Raw genomic sequence first — 21,516 nt, 5'->3', positions numbered from 1 at the left:
CTAGATACTGAGGCATGGGGAGCAGAAAAGAACTGTCAAAAGACCTGTGTAACAAGGTAATGGAACTTTATAAAGATAGCATAGCATAGCATAGCATCATCTTCCGCTTAATCCGGGGCCGGGTCGCGGGGGCAGCAGTCTAAGCAGGGATGCCCAGACTTCCCTCTCCCCAGACACTTCCTCCAGCTCTTCCGGGGGGACACCGAGGCGTTCCCAGGCCAGCCGGGAGACATAGTCCCTCCAGCGTGTCCTAGGTCTTCCCCGGGGTCTCTTCCCGGTGGGACGGGACCGGAACACCTTCCCAGGAAGGCGTTCCGGAGGCATCCGAAACAGATGCCCAAGCCACCTCAGTTGACCCCTCTCGATGTGGAGGAGCAGCGGCTCTACTCTGAGCTCCTCCCGGGTGACCGAGCTTCTCACCCTATCTCTAAGGGATCGCCCAGCCACCCTGCGGAGAAAGCTCATTTCGGCCGCCTGTATCCGGGATCTTGTCCTTACGGTCATGACCCAAAGCTCATGACCATAGGTGAGAGTAGGAACGTAGATTGACCGGTAAATCGAGAGCTTCGCCTTGCGGCTCAGCTCTTTCTTCACCACGACAGACCGATACATCGACCGCATTACTGCAGAAGCTGCACCGATCCGTCTGTCAATCTCCCGTTCCATCCTTCCCTCACTCGTGAACAGGACCCCTAGATACTTAAACTCCTCCACTTGAGGCAGGCACTCTCCACCAACCTGAAGTGGGCAAGCCACCCTTTTCCGACTGAGGACCATGGCCTCGGATTTGGAGGTACTGATTTTCATCCCCACCGCTTCACACTCGGCTGCAAACCGTCCAAGTGCATGCTGAAGGTCCTGGCTTGAAGGGGCCAACACGACAACATCATCCGCAAAGAGCAGAGACGAAATCGTGTGGTCCCCAAACCTGACACCCTCCGGCCCCTGGCTGCGCCTAGAAATTCTGTCCATAAAAATTACGAACAGAACCGGTGACAAAGGGCAGCCCTGCCGGAGTCCAACATGCACAGGGAACAAGTCTGACTTACTGCCGGCAATGCGGACCAAGCTCCTGCTTCGGTCGTACAGGGACCTGACAGCCCTTAGCAAAGGACCCAGGACCCCATATTCCCGAAGCACTCTCCACAGGATGCCACGAGGGACACAGTCGAATGCCTTCTCCAAATCCACAAAACACATGTGGACTGGTTGGGCAAACTCCCATGAACCCTCCATCACCCTGTAGAGGGTATAGAGCTGGTCCAGTGTTCCGCGGCCTGGACGAAAACCACACTGTTCCTCCTGAATCCGAGGTTCTACTATCGGCCGTATTCTCCTCTCCAGAACCCTGGCATAGACTTTCCCGGGGAGGCTGAGAAGTGTGATCCCCCTATAGTTGGAACACACCCTCCGGTCCCCCTTCTTATAAAGAGGGACCACCACCCCGGTCTGCCATCCCAGAGGCACTGTCCCCGACTGCCACGCGATGTTGCACAGGCGTGTCAGCCAAGACAGCCCCACAACATCCAGAGACTTGAGGTACTCAGGGCGGATCTCATCCACCCCCGGTGCCTTGCCACCGAGGAGTTTCTTAACCACCTCAGTGACTTCAGCCCGGGTGATGGACGAGTCCACCTCTGAGCCCTCATCCTCTGCTTCCTCAATGGAAGACGTGACGGCGGGATTGAGGAGATCCTCGAAGTACTCCTTCCACCGCCCGACGACATCCCCAGTTGAGGTCAACAGCTGCCCACCTCTACTGTAAACAGCGTTGGTAGGGCACTGTTTCCCTCTCCTGAGGCGCCGGATGGTTTGCCAGAATCTCTTCGAGGCCAGCCGATAGTCCTTCTCCATGGCCTTACCGAACTCCTCCCAGGCCCGAGTTTTTGCCTCCACAACCACCCGGGCTGCAGTCCGCTTGGCCTGTCGGTACCCGTCAGCTGCCTCTGGAGTCCCACAAGCCAACCAGGCCTGATAGGACTCCTTCTTCAGCTTGACAGCATCCCTTACTTCCGGTGTCCACCACCGGGTTCGGGGATTGCCGCCTTGACAGGCACCGGAGACCTTACGGCCACAGCTCCGAGCGGCCGCTTCGACAATGGCGGTGGAGAACATGGTCCACTCGGACTCAATATCTCCAGCCTCCCTCGGGATCCAGTCAAAGCTCTGCCGGAGGTGGGAGTTAAAGATCTCTCTGACAGGAGACTCGGCCAGACGTTCCCAGCAGACCCTTACAGTACGCTTGGGCCTGCCGAGTCTGTCCAGCTTCCTCCCCCGCCATCGGATCCAACTCACAACCAGGTGGTGATCAGTTGACAGCTCCGCCCCTCTCTTCACCCGAGTGTCCAAGACATGTGGCCGCAGGTCAGATGAAACGACAACAAAGTTGATCATCGACCTGCGGCCTAGGGTGTCCTGGTGCCACGTGCACTGATGGACACCCTTATGCTTGAACATGGTGTTCGTTATGGACAAACTGTGACTAGCACAGAAGTCCAATAACTGAACACCGCTCGGGTTCAGATCAGGGGGGCCGTTCCTCCCAATCACGCCCCTCCAGGTGTCACTGTCGTTGCCCACGTGGGCGTTGAAGTCCCCCAGTAGAACGATAGAGTCCCCAGTCGGAGCACTTTCCAGCACCCCTCCCAGAGACTCCAAGAAGGTCGGGTACTCTGCACTGCCGTTCGGCCCGTAGGCACAAACAACAGTGAGAGACCTATCCCCGACCCGTAGGCGCAGGGAAACGACCCTCTCGTTCACCGGGGTAAACTCCAACACATGGCGGCAGAGCTGGGGAGCTATAAGCAAACCCACACCAGCCCGCCGCCTCTCACCATGGGCAACTCCAGAGTGGTGAAGAGTCCATCCTCTCTCAAGGAGTGTGGTTCCAGAGCCCAAGCCGTGCGTAGAGGTGATCCCGACTACCTCTAGTCGGAACCTCTCAACCTCACGCACGATCTCAGGCTCCTTCCCCGCCAGCGAGGTGACATTCCACGTCCCTAGAGCTAGTTTCCGTGTCCGGGGATCGGGTTGTCTAGGCCCCCGCCTTTGACTGCCGCCCGATCCTCTCTGCACCGGCCCCTTATGGTCCCTCCTGTGGGTGGTGAGCCCACAGGAGGGCGGCCCCATGTCGCTCGTTCGGGCTGGGCCCGGCCGGGCCCCATGGGGAAAGGCCCGGCCACCAGGCGCTCGCGAACGAGCCCCAACCCCGGGCCTGGCTCCAGGGTGGGGCCCCGGCTGCGCCATGCCGGGCGACGTCACAGAACACATGATTTTTTTTCTTCATTAAGGGGTTTTTGAACCGCTCTTAGTCTGACCCGTCGCCTAGGACCTGTTTGCCTTGGGAGACCCTACCAGGGGCATATAGCCCCAGACAACATAGCTCCTAGGGTCACTCGGGTACTTAAACCCCTCCACCACGTTAAGGTGGCAGTTCAAGGAGAGGTACTTTATAAAGATGGAAAAGGAAATAAAAGATATCCAATGCCTTGCAAATGCCATTCAGTACTGTTGAATCACTTATTAAGAAGTGGAAAATTCAGGGATCTCTTGATACCAACCTCAGGTCCAGTAGACCAAAGAAAGATTTCAGTCAAAACTGCCTGAAGAATTGTTCAGGATACAAAGAAAAACCCACAGGTAACCTCAGGAGAAATACAGGCTGCTCTGAAAAAATACTTGCTTGTTTCAAGGAGCACAATATTATGTTGGCACATTGTGCCAATGCCACAAAAAAAGCCCATTTACAATATGCCCGACAACACCTTGACATGCCTCACAGCTTCTGGCACACTGTAATTTGGAGTGACAAGACCAAAATAGAGCTTTATAGTCACAACCATAAGCGAAACATTTGGAGAGGGGTCAACATGGCTTATAGTGAACAGAATACCATCCCCACTGTGAAGCATGGTGGTGGCTCACTGATGTTTTGGGGAGTGTGAGCTGTAAAGGCACAGGGAGTCTTGTGAAAATTGATGGCAAAATGAATGCAGCATGTTATCAGAAAATACTGGCAGACAATTTGCATTCGCATGGGACACTCTTGGACTTTCCAGCACAGTAATGACCCTATAAGCACAAGGCCAAGTTGACCCTCCAGTGGTTACAGCAGAAAAAGGTGAAGGTTCTGGAGTGGCCATCACAGTCTCCTGACCTTAATATTATTGAGCCACTCTGGGGAGATCTCAAACGTGCAGTTCATTCAAGACGACCAAAGACTTTACATGACCTGGAGGCATTTTGCCAAGACGAATGGGCAGTTATACCACCTGCAAGAATTTGGGGCCTCATAGACAAATGTTACAAAGTACGGCATGCTGTCATTGATGCTAAAAGGGGGCAATACACAGTATTAAGAACTAAGGGCATGCAGAATTTTGAACAGGGGCCAGTAATTTTTTTTCGTTGTCATGTTTTATGCTTGTGCCATTCTGTTATGACCTACAGTTGAATGTGAATCCAATAAGAAATAAAAGACATGTGTTTTGCCTGCTCACTCATGTGTTCTTTACATATGGTACATACATTTCCAATTCTCCAAGGGTGTGCAAATGTTCGAGCACAACTGTATATGGCTGGAACTTGAGAGGCTTTCTAACCTGTGATTTTTTGTTGTGTTTTAGACAGCAGCACTGAGGCCACATCCAGCTCATCACCATCACCTTGCCCATTCAAGCAAACGAGGGCTTCACAAAGGACCGAACATTGCTTATAATAGATCTGTATTGGCGGCACATAGAGGCTGAAGCGGATGGTCTCTCAAAAACCCTGAAAGACCTAAAAACCCGACTGAAACCCACCAAGGGAAACAAAAAACAGCTTTGGAAGGACACAGCAGAGACGTTGGCTAGTCATTAGAAGCAGTCGTTCTGCCCTGATATAGATGCAGTTTCTACAAGAGGTAGAAGAAGCCGGTTGGTGGCGCCATAAACAGACACTAACAAATCTCAGGTCTGCGCAACAGGGCTGTGAGCTGTGAGCCAAAGCTGTGAGCCAAAGCTGTGAGAAAAATTAATGGTCTTAATTTTTGTGTGTGTGTGTGTATAGTGTATATAATTTTTTTTGTGTGTGTATATGTTTTTTTTTATGTTTAGATTTTTTGTTTTAGTAATAACCTGTTGTTGGTATATCATTTATTGTTACATTATAATGTGTGTAATTTGTATATAACTGTTTCTGGTTTTGTTTTTTAATAAATGATGATTTTGGATTTTACCTGGGAATTTTTTTCATCCTTATGAGTTAAATGTGAGACAGTTAACTGATGAAAATGCTTCTTTACTGGTACACACAAAACCCCCAGAATCATAAGTTTATCAACAAACAAGAAATGTGTGTGTGTGTGTTTATGTGGGGAGGGGTTATTGATTTGTCCAGTGGAGGGTTGTGTGTGTGTATGTGGGGAGGGGTTATAGATTTGTCCAATTGAGGGTTGTGTGTGTGTTTATGTGGGCAGGGGTTATTGATTTGTCCAGTGGAGGGTTGTGTGTGTGTTTATGTGGGGAGGGGTTATAGATTTGTCCAATTGAGTGTTGTGTGTGTGTTTATGTGGGGAGGGCTTATAGATTTGTCTAGTTGAGGTTTCTGTGTGTATGTGGGGAGGGCTTATAGATTAGTCCAGTTGAGGGTTTTGTGTGTATGTGGAGTTCTGCAGCTGGTCTACCTCAGTAAGAGTCCCATTGTCACCCTTAGGAGTTATGACAAATGGGAAAGCCTGTCTGATGTAGGTGTCGTATGTGGGTGATTAGAACTGCAATGTATACCATGCCTGTCATGTATGTTTGTGTGGTTGGTGGGCTGTACAAACTGACACTTACCCGTGGGCTGCAATACTACATGACGGCCATTGCGTAGCGGCAGGGGCCTGGTAGCCGACTGATTAGTGCAGATGGACTTTGATAAAGCGGACGACGAGGAACAGAACGACAGGAGTGGAACGCGGAGAGAGGTTGGAGGTGTGCGAGGAGGTCGGATGAACTTCTGAGGAGCGATCGGACCAGTGGACGTGATGCCACGCTCAACGCTTGCTGAGTATAATAGAAAGGGACGCCATCATTCTGTAACCCACTGTACTGTTGTAAGAGTGTGCCACAGGGTGGAAGGGGGTGTGTCGCTCAGTAACCGGGTCTGCCCCCGACAGAAGGCGAGCAGGGAGGCAAGGCAGAGTGCGGTGGATTATAGCGAACAACAACACCACCAGGTCGATTGGGAATCGGAACAGGGACGTAGGGGCACTGCCGGTTTCCCAAACGTATACATTCCTCAGTGCGGCGATCGGCGCTATAAAGGCAGTGGGGGTCTGCGACCAGTATTATTGTTTGTAATTTTATGTTTTGTATCGCCTTGGAGGGAGGTAACCAGCTGCCAGGAGGAGGCTAAGTGGGTGCTGTCTATAACGAATGCTTAGAGGGACGGGTATAAGCAGGGAGTAGAAGCATAGCATGTAGCTTCCTTTATTTACTAATGTGTGAATTGTGGGGGAACTTTGGCTGTGTCTTTGAGTTAAATAGGAACATGTGTGTGTGTGTGTGTGTTTACCTATAGATGTGAGATGTGTCCTGTCAGAATGTGGTGAATATTTATGTATTTATCTTGGTGTTTGCTGGGTATATTATTCCCTGGGGGGATGTATAATTTGTGTGGACTATAATTTACTGTGACTACTTACCTGTTTTGGAATGCCCAATCCCTGGTGTTACTACTTATGTGCATTTATGAAATTAAAGTAAGTTGTAATTCATCTTGGGTTGCGTCATCTGTCAGCCTGGGAGATCTCAGGCCGTGACATAGGCACTGTTTCCCAGCAATCTGTACTCACCCTTCTTTTCTTGCCATGTTGGGAAGAAGTTGAAGGCCATCCACATCCTGGCATCATGAACTCTGAATGAAGTTTCATTCAACAGGACATCGCATTCAATTTGCAGTGATCTCTTAATTTTAACCCTTTTAATTTTAACCATAATCATTAACTCATTGTGTCCAGTCTTATCTGAGAGCCAGACTTAAAAAAATCTTGGTAGGCAACCCTGTTCAGATAAATGAAATGGTTTGGGTGAGATTTGGGAGGCGTTAACTGTCTTACTAGCAAGATGATAACAAATTATGTTTTATATTATCACATTTTGATGTTCTATTATATAAAGTGCCTTGACAAAGAATTCAAACGCCTGAACAAAATGTACTGAAAAAGTTGTATATCAGGCTGCCCTCCACACCCTCTGTGTGATAGACTGCTCTTGTATTCAGATGCCACAGCAATTAACATTCAGATGCGGGCCAATCACCATTTGTCCTGTTCACACTACTCTGCAAGGTACGCTGTGTAGACAATTAGTTTTGCGCACATGCAATAAATACTATTTTCTTCATGCGCTTGTGGACTCTAACTAGCGATTTCTACTCCTGTTTTCTAGTTGGCTTAGAGCTGGTGTCTAGCAACTAGCAATTTGACGAAACGCTAAGCACTGGACATTAACTTTGGTTGGTCAACAAATCAGCATGAAGTGAGTTAGTGATTGGAGATAAGAAGATTGCAAAGACACTACAGTAGATAACTGCATAGCATTGAGTTATCAAATTACCTTGCATTATGATTCTTCACAAATCATTTAATACATTATTATGTATTAAAACTAAACTCGTAGCTTATATTCATCATATAAAGATTCCCAAAGAACTTTAAAGCAACAAAAAAAGACAAAAGAAAAAAACACAGCGATAAAGATTTACACAGCCTAAGTAACTTTAAATGAATCAATTCTTGATCCCATCAACCTTTAAAAAAATATTTGGTAAAACTGCTTTCATATCTGAATTACAACACACGTAGTTCTTGCCTTCACTATTGTATACTTTTATATTTACAACATATAAATAAGAGGTTTTTAGTACAGTACTGTGCCATTCTCACAGTTCCACCTTGGACCCTGCTCCTTGTGGAGACATCCCAGCTTCGTCTCTCTTCGTCGATGGCCTTCTATCTGCCATCGTCCTGTTTCCCTTCTGCACATGAACGCATCCCCAGACTCTCTTGTCTTATTACACACACATGTCCCCTCCTCCCTCATTCCCATGTGTATGTATGTCTCCCTGTTACCCAGTGTCTTTGCCCAGTATTGTTTGGTGTTAACCTCTAGTTATGTGTGTACTCTTTAGAAAATAAGTTACATGTTTGTAAAGAAGTTTTACAAAGGGACAGACATTTGTTGATTTAGATTTTGTGCTTCTTCTGCTGTCTTGCCTTCTGTATGCTTTCACGCACAATATTGGAAGAACTCTTATAAAACACTGTTTTCGACACCACCTCTACCCTCTGGTACCTGCCTGTACACATTGTGACAGCCATTTACCCCCTACCCCCTGTGATTGTGACCAATAAACTTACACAACAACGCACAAACAATACACCCTGCCTAGTTCAGTGCAGTATGTACCATATTTAACTTCATATTAAATTGTATTGAAATTGTTGTATTAAATCGATTTTCTTCTTAGGGTGAAAACTAATAAATACAGTAACTATAATTATAACTAATACACTTATTTACATTTACTTATTCCTCAAAACAACAATAAACTGTGTAATCAGAAAGAAAACGTTGCCCACACCATAATTCAGATGTAAAACGTTTTTAATGTATTAAAGTTCTGACTGCTAGCTGCTTTCATCTTAATGTCTAATCAGACATTCTAACCATGACAATAGTAGAACAATATTATCAGTCTTTGCTGCATTTCCTCTTTGCCTTATGCTGGAGGGCTTTCATGGGTGCATAAGGAGAGGAAACAAGATATTGGAATAAGAAGTTAGACCATGTTAACATTATAGTAATGCTTGTGTATGTAATATTTGTAGTTCAGAAAATGTCATTGACTGACTGTGCTCTTTCATATTGCTACAGCATACCCTTAGAGGCCTTTTGAGGGCGATCTTACAACAACATAAGGTCCAGAGCAGGCAGGTGCCAAGTATTAAACTCCAGGAAGCCTTCCACCCACTGCCTTCCATCCATGCCAGTGGTTCCTGGGCCAGTGGCTCAATGTCCAGAGCTTCCTGGGTCAGTGGTTGCCATGTCAGAGGCTCCAGGGTTAGGGATTTCATGTCCATAGGTTCCTGGGCAAAAGGATCCTGGGTCAACTCTGTTAGAGGTGCCTGTATCAGGGGTTCTTGGGTTTGGGGTTCCTGGGTAACCTTGGTCAAGGGCTCTTGAGTCAGTTGTGACTTAGGAAGATTAACTGTTTTCATGGTTTTGGCTAATAAGGATCCTAATCTAAAATCTATATTTTTTGTAGGGTTTTTTCTGGAAAACTATTCTTGAATCAGTATTGACGGATTTCCTACCAAAAGCTCCCTTGTTGTCTCGTGGTGGTGCTTTATTCTGGTGGTCAGGGCTAGCAGTCTTTTAGAAAAACTATCAAGCACAGAGATAATGTCATCCTGGAAGGCTAGATCCCAGAGCCAAATGTAATACCAGTTCCTTGTTGGGGTCTGAGACAGTCTACTAGCTGGGGGATGAATCAGGGCCACCTTGGTTCTCACCTGTCGGGTGTAATTCGTCCCACACGTCCAATACTGCCTGGTCTGTTGGTGGACCACAGTGGGTGTAGGGACAGGTTCCTGGTGGACCACACTGGGTTTAGGGACAGGTTCCTGCTGGACCACACCGGGAGTAGGGACAGGTTCCTGCAGGAACACACCGAGTGCTGGGAGAGGCTTCTGTTGAACAATAACTGGGGTTTGATCTGTTTCCTGGGCTTCTCTGGTCCTCAGGTGGTTCAGGGATCTAGTGGTGGTCTTAGCTGTGGTCTCTGAAGGCTCGACCCAACAAACAGCCTGGCCCAGGGTGGGGTGCTGGCCCATTGCTTGGGTACCATGGGAGGTCTCAAGGTCTCAAGTCATAAAATAGGGATTTTCCAACTTGATGACTGTCCACATGGTTAAGAACCCAAATGCCTTAAACAATCTGTTCATAATTGAAGAAGCAGCAAATTCTTTAAAAATAAACACACGCTTGGATGATAGATCAGTTCTGAGACGATTTTTTCTGCAAAATGTCGTTGTTATCATGTGAAACGGAATGTTTGTTTATGACGTCACAAATGGCCTGTCATCATACCATACCATACCATACCATCTTCTTCCGCTTATCCGGGGCCGGGTCGCGGGGGCAGCAGTCTAAGCAGGGATGCCCAGACTTCCCTCTCCCCAGACACTTCCTCTAGCTCTTCCGGGGGGACACAGAGGCGTTCCCAGGCCAGCCGGGAGACATAGTCCCTCCAGCGTGTCCTAGGTCTTCCCCGGGGTCTCCTCCCGGTGGGACGGGACCGGAACACCTTCCCAGGAAGGCGTTCCGGAGGCATCCGAAAAAGATGCCCAAGCCACCTCAGCTGACCCCTCTCGATGTGGAGGAGCAGCGGCTCTACTCTGAGCTCCTCCCGGGTGACCGAGCTTCTCACCCTATCTCTAAGGGATCGCCCAGCCACCCTGCGGAGAAAGCTCATTTCGGCCGCCTGTATCCGGGATCTTGTCCTTTAGGCTCATAACCATAGGTGAGAGTAGGAACGTAGATTGACTGGTAAATCGAGAGCTTCGCCTTGAGGCTCAGCTCTTTCTTCACCACGACAGACCGATACATCGACTGCATTACTGCAGAAGCTGCACCGATCCGTCTGTCAATCTCCCGTTCCATCCTTCCCTCACTCGTGAACAAGACCCCTAGATACTTAAACTCCTCCACTTGAGGCAGGCACTCTCCACCAACCTGAAGTGGGCAAGCCACCCTTTTCCGACTGAGGACCATGGCCTCGGATTTGGAGGTACTGATTTTCATCCCCACCGCTTCACACTCGGCTGCAAACCGTCCCAGCGCATGCTGAAGGTCCTGGTTAGAAGGGGCCAACACGACAACATCATCTGCAAAGAGCAGAGACGAAATTGTGTGGTCCCCAAACCTGACACCCTCCGGCCCCTGGCTGCGCCTAGAAATTCTGTCCATAAAAATTACGAACAGAACCGGTGACAAAGGGCAGCCCTGCCGGAGTCCAACATGCACTGGGAACAAGTCTGACTTACTGCCGGCAACGCGGACCAAGCTCCTGCTTCGGTTGTACAGGGACCTGACAGCCCTTAGCAAAGGACCCAGGACCCCATATTCCCCAAGCACCCTCCACAAGATGCTGCGAGGGACACAGTCGAATGCCTTCTCCAAATCCACAAAACACATGTGGATTGGTTGGGCAAACTCCCATGAACCCTCCAACACCCCGTAGAGGGTATAGAGCTGGTCCAGTGTTCCACGGCCCGAACGAAAACCACACTGTTCCTCCTGAATCCGAGGTTCTACTATCGGCCGTATTCTCCTCTCCAGAACCCTGGCATAGACTTTCCCGGGGAGGCTGAGAAGTGTGATCCCCCTATAGTTGGAACACACCCTCCGGTCCCCCTTCTTAAAAAGAGGGACCACCACCCCGGTCTGCCATCCCAGAGGCACTGTCCCCGACCGCCACGTGATGTTGCACAGGCGTGTCAACCAAGACAGCCCCACAACATCCAGAGACTTGAGGTACTCAGGGCGGATCTCATCCACCCCCGGTGCCTTGCCACTGAGGAGTTTCTTGACCACCTCAGTGCCTGTCATCATATGATCTTGAATGGTGAAAGTTAGAATTCAAATTATAAGTCTTGTGTACATTTCATTTGCCTACCATTTTGTCTTCAATACATTCACAGAATTTGAAACCTTGTTCATTCCCCCAAAGAGCACAGTCTGCAAGAAATAAACCAGTGATAGTCCTTTCAATAAAGTCAGTTAAATGTTATGCTGTGCTTACAAAGCATTCACGTTTGTACAATAATAAATAATAATTTATTACATTCATGGAGCACATTTCATTATTTAGAATAACCTCAAAGTGAATAACACTTTGTTAGAATACCATATGAAACTTGTATGCAGATGACATAAATGCACGGGCGACTGGTCATTAGGGCAGGTTTTTTTTCCTATAATTTATTATCTATGAATATAACATCTTCCTAAATATCATATAATTTGTGTTAGGATTTTATTTAATGTACATTGGTCCCTGCCTTGCTGCTTTAGACTGCGTTCTGCCGATTCAAGTTCGCAGTAGTAGGCCATAGGCTAAGCATGAATGTGGGGCTAGCCCCTCTCTCACAATGCAATGTAAATTGTACGTGTGAAAATATTAATATGCATGCTCCGAATGTTAGTGTGATCAATATAGATCACACAAATTTGATGCCAAGTGGGGCTGACAGCCAGCAGCCCCACTACAGCATCATTTCGTTTTTCAGACCTGATTGGCTGTCTGTCTGTAGCCAACATTAGTTGGCAAGAAGAGCAATGAGGGTAGATTGTCATAGCTAGCTTGTTAGCTTCAGAAATGCCAGATAATTTGAGAAAATGAATAAAGTGGATTTCATACTCGAGCGCCGGTTTGAAACCCTTAATTTGGAGGAGAAACTTGAAGTAAAGCGACTTGGTGCCCATCAGCCACAAGATATTGTCATCACTCAAACTGCTGGTAAAAGTAACCGCAGGTTTAACGTGGAGTGGTTTTTGAAGAAAAAGAAGCTAACGGTTAGCATAAAAAAGAATGCACTCTTCTGTTTTCCATGTCTGCTATTTGGTGGAGATGGTACTTGGTCAAGGACGGGTTGCAAAGATTTGAAACATTTTTCTGAGAGGATTGCAAACATGAGAACAGCGGGAGTCATCTGGACAATGCTGTGGAATTGGGCTTACATGGAAGGGTAAATGTCTCAGCCCAAGTTGACAGTGCATACAGGCGATCCATTGAGCAGCAGAACAAACAGGTGGAGGAAAACAGGTACGTTCTCAGTGGGATCATAACATGTATTAAACCGTGTGGAAAATGTGAAACCGCACTGCGGGGGGCATGAGTCGGTGGACTTCCTGAATCCTGGAATATTCAGTTGCATTTTCGAGACTATGTGTGAGGGCGATTCAAGACTTCAGAGGCACTATGATAATCAGCCCATATTCAAAGGGACATCTAGCACTGTACAAAACAAACTGTTAGACAGTATGTATGAAGTGTACAGGGAGGAGATAGCCAAGCACAATACTGCAAGGCACCAGAGAGGTACTCCATGCCACCATGTAGAAGATTGCTACATAGGTAAGTGTGGGTTCATTCACTTACTCCAGATGCTTAACTTGTTATTAAAGCATGATGCTTCCAATTTTATTTGTCCATGTCAATTTGTTGAAAGGGCAAGAAGGCCGAGGTAGGGGGAAGTTTTAGCTCTGCACATGAAGGTAAGAAAAAACATTTTGGCGGACACTGCAATTTGAGTTCTGATTGTACTAAGTACACTGGTATTTTTTAAACTGGGTCTTTCTATGCATTTTGGCCTTTCGTCCAAACACAAACTGAGCTTTTGGTAACTGAAAACGGACCTTTTGAAAAACCTGTTTCAAGGTGAAGATATTCAGAAAATCAGTTTTCAGTGTTTACAGGGAAAACTGCGATTTGGCTTGTAATGTCGGTGTGCCTCTTATCTCCGGTTTGACGTCAGAGTGTGTTCCGTTCTCTTTTGTTTACATCAGGCGATTTTGTGCAATTGCAGATGTCGTCAAAATAGTGCTGGTTTTAATCTTGCTAACAGGACTTAATCTCCCAGTGTGTTGAGAAACAGAGGAAAAGTAGTGGTATTCCGATGGTCAGATCTCAACACTGACTAGGAGCAAGAATGCCAAAGAGGCCGACAACATATCAAGTGAGAAAATATTAGTTTTTTATTGTATATTAGCCTGATGTAGGATAGTAGAAGGAGGAGGAAGATCATCTTCCTTCTAACACGTCTCAACCTCTCCACTAAAAAAAGGAAAGGCAAGGAGGCGCCTTTTAAAGCCACTTCTTCATTGGTTGTGAGAGCACAGACAAACCACCAGAATGGCATCAGTAGTGGCAAGTGACACTGAAGGGTCAACAGGGTCAGATATGTAACATGATACTCATTTTGATGTTTGTTCTTTAAGATACTAGCCATCCTGATCCAAGGCCAGACCAGATCACAGGCCAGACCAGACCAGTATCTCAAAGGAATTAACTTAAATAGACATGGTGATTAACCAACACAGGTGCGCACAATGAACACATGCCACGATCCAGGGCTGCTTGGAGACCAGAGCATGGCACCTGGACCGTGACACAACTTGACCACTATTTTCACATCTTCTATTTGTGTCCCAGTAGCGAGTCGGAGGCCAGGAGTGGAGGTCCAACCTACATCTTCAAGTCAAATGGAAGAAAGTAATACCCTTGGAAGTAGGTTGAATGAGTATAACACAAAACAACAGTCCTGAAGTCCTGTTTTACTTTATATGTTTCTCAGCCCTGTTCTTGTCTCTACTAGCTCCAAGACCTTGTTTTCAGACCTGTGAGCAACGTGTCCCACCAAACTCTGCAGCTACTAGTTGTTTAACATTATAAATAAAATGACTGCAGGGTCGCGTCAAAATACTTTTAAAGACTTTGCACCTACTTCAAACACCTGATTCAACTAAAATGTTAAAGTAGTATGACAACCCTTAACAGAACGAGTGTGCAGTTTTAATGCTTTGTTTGCTTCAGACCTCAAAGTTGTCCTCAACCAGGGACAGAATGTTAAGCAAACTGTGTGGTGTGTTTTCGAGAAGGTCTTCACACTGGACTTGGCAACCCAACTGAACTGGTGCGGAAGGGGGCAGAATACTGTCATCCAGTCAATGCCACTGAAGGATACTATTATGTGTAAGTTCAACACTTTCTTATTTTTATAGAAGTTAAACATTGGTGGACAAAACCAACTCATCATTGGAAAAGTGGATGCTGCCCATACTTCAGTGTTTCCTCTGGACATGTATCTTGCTGTGGGGGGAATGTTGTTGAGCGGAACTGTCCTCCATCTATTCTCTTCCCTCCCCTTCATCTCTTTCCTTCCTCACTTCCTCTTCTGTTATCTCCCCCTCTTCTTTCCTCTCTTCTATCCTCTGTTCCACTATGGTCTACTCTCTCCTCTTCCATGTACCTTGTTGGCACTCTACTTCCTGTACCACTCTGTCCCTCATTATCAAGACTATTGTCTCCCCTGCCTACTGAAGGAATGCGTACACTTCTTATGAAAACGCAGAGCATAACCTATAAGAGATGGTAATAATAATTAGGAGAAATTAATAAGGTTATTCAGTACATCAATTTTATCCAACTTTAAAGTTGCCTGACATTTGTCCCTGCTCCCCCAATCTCTTTTGTTGCAAAGGCTTAAACTATTTAAACCAATACATTTATGTTGTATTTAATGTTGGTTGAACAATCATGGATAAGCATGGAAATATGACTGTGTTAGCTAGCCAGACTTGCTTTACCTAACGTCTGTGTTTCTCAGTATGTGTCAATATAACTGGGGATACAATTGTGGCAGCAATATTTATAGCTACATCTTCTGATAACAGGCCTTTTCTCTCTATAACGTGTGTTCCTCTGATGAATGGCCCGATCCTTCCTTCTCCTTCCTGCTGGCAAATACTCTGGTATAATTTGTTTAGCGTAGGGAGAACGAGAGTTGTTTTGAACGCGATTAGGACGTCTGTTTTGCTATTTCAACTCATCTGCTTAGAGTGTATTGGTAGATCTGACAGTGACAGTGCAATCTGCGTTTCTCAAATTGCATGCAGAAAATCGCTCAACGCGCTACATACCATAAGAACGGTTTTCTACACTGACAAATTGTGTACGTTGTCTAACAAAAATACTTTTAGATTTGTTTTTCTTTATGTGGCACCATCACGTTAAATTGAATTACTGAGTTCGAGGTTGAAAGGGCGGGGACGGCAGCTGGAGGGAGAGACCTGAGGAAGAAGAGGTCGATTAATTTGTAGCCTATATAATTCACAATTGTGTTTTTGTTTAGGCTTCTTTTTTTCTATGTTTGTTAAATTGTACATTCTGTAAATAAAGTTCATACCTTAGTCTTTATCTTGTCTCTTCACTTTACGTCAGCAGATGTATTAAATGTCGGCTGTAGATCTATTAACCGTCGGCAGTAGAGCTATTAAACATTGGCAGAAGAGCTATTAAATGTCGGCTAAACTTCAGTGGAGAAGCGGAAAGCGTCGTTCAAACCAAGGTTATTATAGTTTAGCATTTTTTATTTGTTTTTATTTAATATTTCGTTTTGACTTTTTGTTTTCAAATTCAGTTTAGTTTTAATTTGTTTTTAAAGTGGGTTTGCTAGTTTAGTTTTTATTTTTTGAAAATGCTTAGTTTTATTTAGTTTTTATTAGTTTTAGTGTTAGTTTTAGTCTTTTTTTGTAATATGGGCTATTTGTCAGGGGCAAGATTCAAAAAGGTCAGAAAAAGTATTGTGTAATAATAACTCAACAAAAACTATGTTGTTTAGGGGCAAAGTGTTATGATATGTATATTTGGAGCAAGGCACAGATTCACAGATGTTAGCACTCAAAACCTGTGATAACCATGAATCATCATACATTTATATGTGTAGCACTAGTTTTGTTATGACCTTTGCCAAGAGCATAAATAGATAGAATGCAGATGAAGTTTTTAGCCATCTGATCACTATTTAGTAGATTTGCTTTAATGTTTTGAAAAAAGTTTCTGAAAGGGATAGTTAAAATAATTCCTTCGTTAATAATGTTACACAGAACTTTATTATATTAAATATGGTTCACGCCTTCACAAAATATACACATTTAACACCCTAGAGGCCTACCAAATTCACACCCCATGGAAATTCCTTTAACGCTACCTCTTACAAAATCCACACGCCGTACCAAAAATCTAACGTTACACATCTTCTGAGGAGGGTATATCTGCAGACCGCAAGTCAGGGGCATAACTTAATATGGGGGTTCCTTAATATTAAGTTACGCCCATTGAAGGTTTCCATTGGTGTGGTGTTTTCGATTAAGTGCATGCATTTATGAAGGAAGTATTACAGGGTCAATGACGAAGATGTGCTTCCAATTGACAACCGCTAGCTATATATTTAGGGATAGTTAACGTGTTCGCTAAGATCGCTTATCTACTAAAATCTTTGAATCTGAGATTCAAATAGCTTTCCAGAGACCGACTACACGACAACCCTTATAGTTACGTTTAAAGATAGCTAGCTACACGACGAGGTAGGCTACTTCTTATTATTTCTGCCATGTGGCACATGGATTGCGATTATTACCTAAAACCTACCGGTAACGTACCGCAGCGTTCCAGCTTGCAGTGCAGCTGCAACTTTGCTTCTATCGAATCCTGGTTGAGGCGTATTGACAGTGCATGAGGCTCCAACAGAGGGTGGTGCAAAATGTACACGGCCCGGGATTTGACAGGTGGATGTCAAACACGGTTGCCTTGTCTCGCACCACATGGGGCTTAAGCCAGGTCTATTAGGGTACGTTGTAACTAGCTAAAGATGTGTGATGCACCTGTCACTCTATGCAAGCAGGCAAGATCCATTTATTTTGTAGCTTAATATACACTATGTTGTCATTATTTAGAAATGTAAACAAAATAATATTTTGTCATGGCCATCTTCTATGCAGTGGTGTAAAAAATAGTATTTGGCTGTGTTCCCCGGTTTTGTGAAGTTGCTAAGGATGAGCTAAATTACCTAAACAGAGTTCATAACTAACCAGTGACCTTAATTGATTTTTTACACTCTTCATTTTAATTTTATTGATCACTGGTTCGTTTTGAACTCCCAAAATTGTGTACAATTATGAGATTAGTGTGTTTGGCAACAAAAAAAACAAAACAAGTATTAGTAAAGAGCTGGATTCTCAGGCCCTTAAAACCAGGGATCAAGTGCGTAATCTTGGTGTTCTGATAAAACTCAGACCTCACATTTAACAGTCATATTCAAACAGTCACCAAAACAGCATTCTATCATCTAAAAATATTGCAAGATTAGCAGGCTTGGTGCCCCAAAAAGACCCAGAGAAGCTCATCCATGCTTTTATCTCTAGTAGGGTTGACTACTGTAATGGCCTCTTAACTGGACTCCCCAAAAATACTTTAAACCAGCTGCAGCTCATTCAGAATGCTAACCAGGACCAAGAGAAAAGAGCACATCACTCCGGTTCTTAAATCTTTGCATTGGCTTCCAGTCAGTTACAGAATAGATTTCAAAATGGTGCTTTTAGTTTATAAATCTCTGAATGGTTAAATTTCTGATATGTTTGAAGAATATAAACTGAGCAGGGCTCGATGTATGAATTGTGCTGTATAAATACATTTGCTTGCTTTTCCTGGTTACTTAGATCTTAATTAAATACTTCCCTAAAGTGGTGAACAAAGCCGAACACAGTTGAGTACTTTTACTTTGCACTTTGTACACCTCTACTTCTATGTGATTTTTGTGATCTTTCATTTCAGTTCCAAAGATGCGTTGTTGAGCTAGGGGATGCTGTTGCCTGGGTAAATGCCAACATGGGCCTTTTCTAAGACTGGGTAGTCCTCACCCCTGAATGATGAGGAAATACAGGGTGCTCTGCAGATGTTCAGAGAGGCTTCAACTCCAGAGGAAGAACAAGAAGCTCTCTCCCATTCATGTTTTTGTTTAATAATTTTGAAGACACTGAAACATTCATAGACGAAATAGACAAAGTGATAATTTTGAGCTTCCCTGTTAATTATGTTTGTTGATGAGGATACCTATTAGCTGTCTTTAAACCATCAGCTAATGCTGGGTTCCACACAACAAAAATTACAAGATCCAGAAAACACAATGTATTTTGATGAGACAAAGAGACAAGGAACATCATTTATTTAGCAAGAGTAAACTGGACAGTGTTTTGGAAGTGTTCACCTGGCCATACAGCATGATAGGATGAATCCAAAGCCTACAGAATCTGGGCAAAGCTGAATACACAGTACATAAACTGGCATATCTAACTGGCATATCATTTAATTTTGTATTTCTTAGGTTATGCCATTAACTTTAAGATTTTGGGCTATATTAATTGACTTTCAATAATGTATGTTGTGCTCTTTTTGACCTGTTCTACTTATAATTTATGGTATTGAAATAACTTTTAGGATAAGGGTTAAATTGTAACACATATTCCTCCCAACAATGTTTTAAGTCCATAACCACGTCATTACTATATAATAAAAATTGTGCTTGTTCCAGGCACCCCTGGATAAATGTATTGTTCTGTAAACAGATGTTGACCTGACCTCTAAATTATGCAAATTGAAACTTGCCACCTTTATGCAACAGGCTATAGAAAATTCCACACTTCCAGTTACCAATTACAACTTTCTAGAAGATTGCTGTTAAATTGAACAATGCAAGTCAGAGGAAGGAGAAACCATTACAATGATTTGTATGAAAACTGGTCAGATCCATGTCTCATTCTTGACTGTAACCAAAACTTTTTTTAGAGGCACTTCAGTTTTCAAATGAATGTATTTCAGTGGTTTGTTATCAAACTATTTTAATCCTGTAACAAAATACAATTAAATGTTATTGGAAAATACCATTTTATTTTATATAATTGGTACAAGCATAATCAGACTAGAGTGCAGTATTTAAAGCAAATACACTTTTGTTTTCTATATCAGTGCTTGAACCTCTTGAACCTAGTGTTATATCTTGACAAATGATATTGAATGAAATCACATGGACTCTGAGATAAAGTTGTAACATTAGTTTACTCTTCCTCCATTAGTACACTCAACGTAATGACGTCATACGCATACATGACACCTAGTGTTGAAACGTGTGTCAAACCAGGATGTACCCAAACTGACCAATGGCGAACATTACTTAATACTTAATATTCAGGAACCCCCATTTAAACTGACCAATAGAGAACATCAGTGGGTGTAACTTAATATTCAGGAACCCCCATATTAAGTAACGCCCCCGACTTGCGGTCTGCAGATATACCTTATTGCATCTTCTAAACAGAATTCACACTCTATACAAATACCACAGCTGTATAATTTTCACACCCTATTCTAAATTTATACAATAGCCTTCTGCCTACTCATCTGGATTGAAGCAGCAAACATTCAGTGTAAATGTAAAAATGACATAACATTATTTAATATTTGAATCACAGCTTATAGTGTTTTAACATCGACAACCCAAGTGCATTTTACCTCAAACCTGCGACTAGTTAACTTTCTAAAGAAGGCGCAATTGCTTCTCGGGTAGACATTAACACACTGACGAAATTATATTCAGAATTTAAAATATTTTTATACTTTCTATAATTTTATTTTATTTTAGTTAGTTTTGTCAACCACACATTACAGTTTTAGTTAGTTATTGTTTTTTGTAATGCCTTGTTTTTATTTTTATTTCAGTTAACAACAATGTTTTTGTAACGACTCGTCATGGTGTAGTGTTGGAGCCAGCAGGAAGGGGCGCCGGGGCGGCCGGGACAGGAAGGGGCGCCGGGGCGGCCGGGACAGGAAGGGGCGCCGGGGCGGCCGGGACAGGAAGGGGCGCCGGGGCGGCCGGGACAGGAGAGGGCGCCGGGGCGGCCGGGACAGGAGAGGGCGCCGGGGCGGCCGGGACAGGAGAGGGCGCCGGGGCGGCCGGGACAGGAGAGGGCGGTGGAGACCCCGGCAAGCTCAGGCGGTGCAGGCCACTCCTCCTCGGCCTCAGGCGGTGCAGGCCACTCCTCCTCGGCCTCAGGCGGTGCAGGCCCCGCCTCCTCGGCCTCAGGCGGTGCAGGCCCCGCCTCCTCGGCCTCAGGCGGTGCAGGCCCCGCCTCCTCGGAGGAGGCGCTGGCTGCTGCCACTGGCAGGAAGGAGGCGCTGGCTGCTGCCACTGGCAGGAAGGAGGCGCTGGCTGCTGCCACTGGCAGGAAGGAGGCGCTGGCTGCTGCCACTGGCAGGAAGGAGGCGCTGGCTGCTGCTCCAATGCAGCAGGAGGCAATCGGCGCCGTGGCGCAGGGACAGGGGCGGCGGAAGGCCGCGGAGCAGGAAGCGGTGTGCGCCTAATTGCCAGCCTACAGCCAGGCCAGCCTGCACGGGGTCGAGGAGGCACCGGACATAGAGGGGGCGCCGTCGGGACTTCCCTCGGGCACCCTCTCAGCCCCCCCCTAAAATTTTCCTGGGGGGACCTCGGACCGGGCGTTGGGCACCTCGCCCTCTTCTTCCTCCGGCCTCGCCTACGTCCTGTCCTACCTGCCTCCTGCATGTCCTGCAGGAGACCCTTCACCAGCTCCCCTTGTTCTTTGGTGAGGGGCTTGACCACTCCACACTGGTCCATGCCCCACAGCGGCACCCCGAACCCGTCTTGGGGCAACCCCCAGCACTGCTCCCCAAGGGGATCCTCCTCCACTCTCTCATAGACCGCTTCGTCGTCATCCGAGGAGAGGGAGTCAGACCCCCAATCGCCCCTCCAGGTATATACCCTCTCTGGAGGGACTGCCTGCTGGTTCCAGGTTTGGTGGATCATTCTGTAACGACTCGTCATGGTGTAGTGTTGGAGGGAACCAGGCGCAGGCA

This window comes from Esox lucius, chromosome 4, assembly GCF_011004845.1.
Source record: "Esox lucius isolate fEsoLuc1 chromosome 4, fEsoLuc1.pri, whole genome shotgun sequence".
Lineage (NCBI taxonomy): Eukaryota > Metazoa > Chordata > Actinopteri > Esociformes > Esocidae > Esox > Esox lucius.
Note: the sequence above shows the minus strand (reverse complement) of the source record.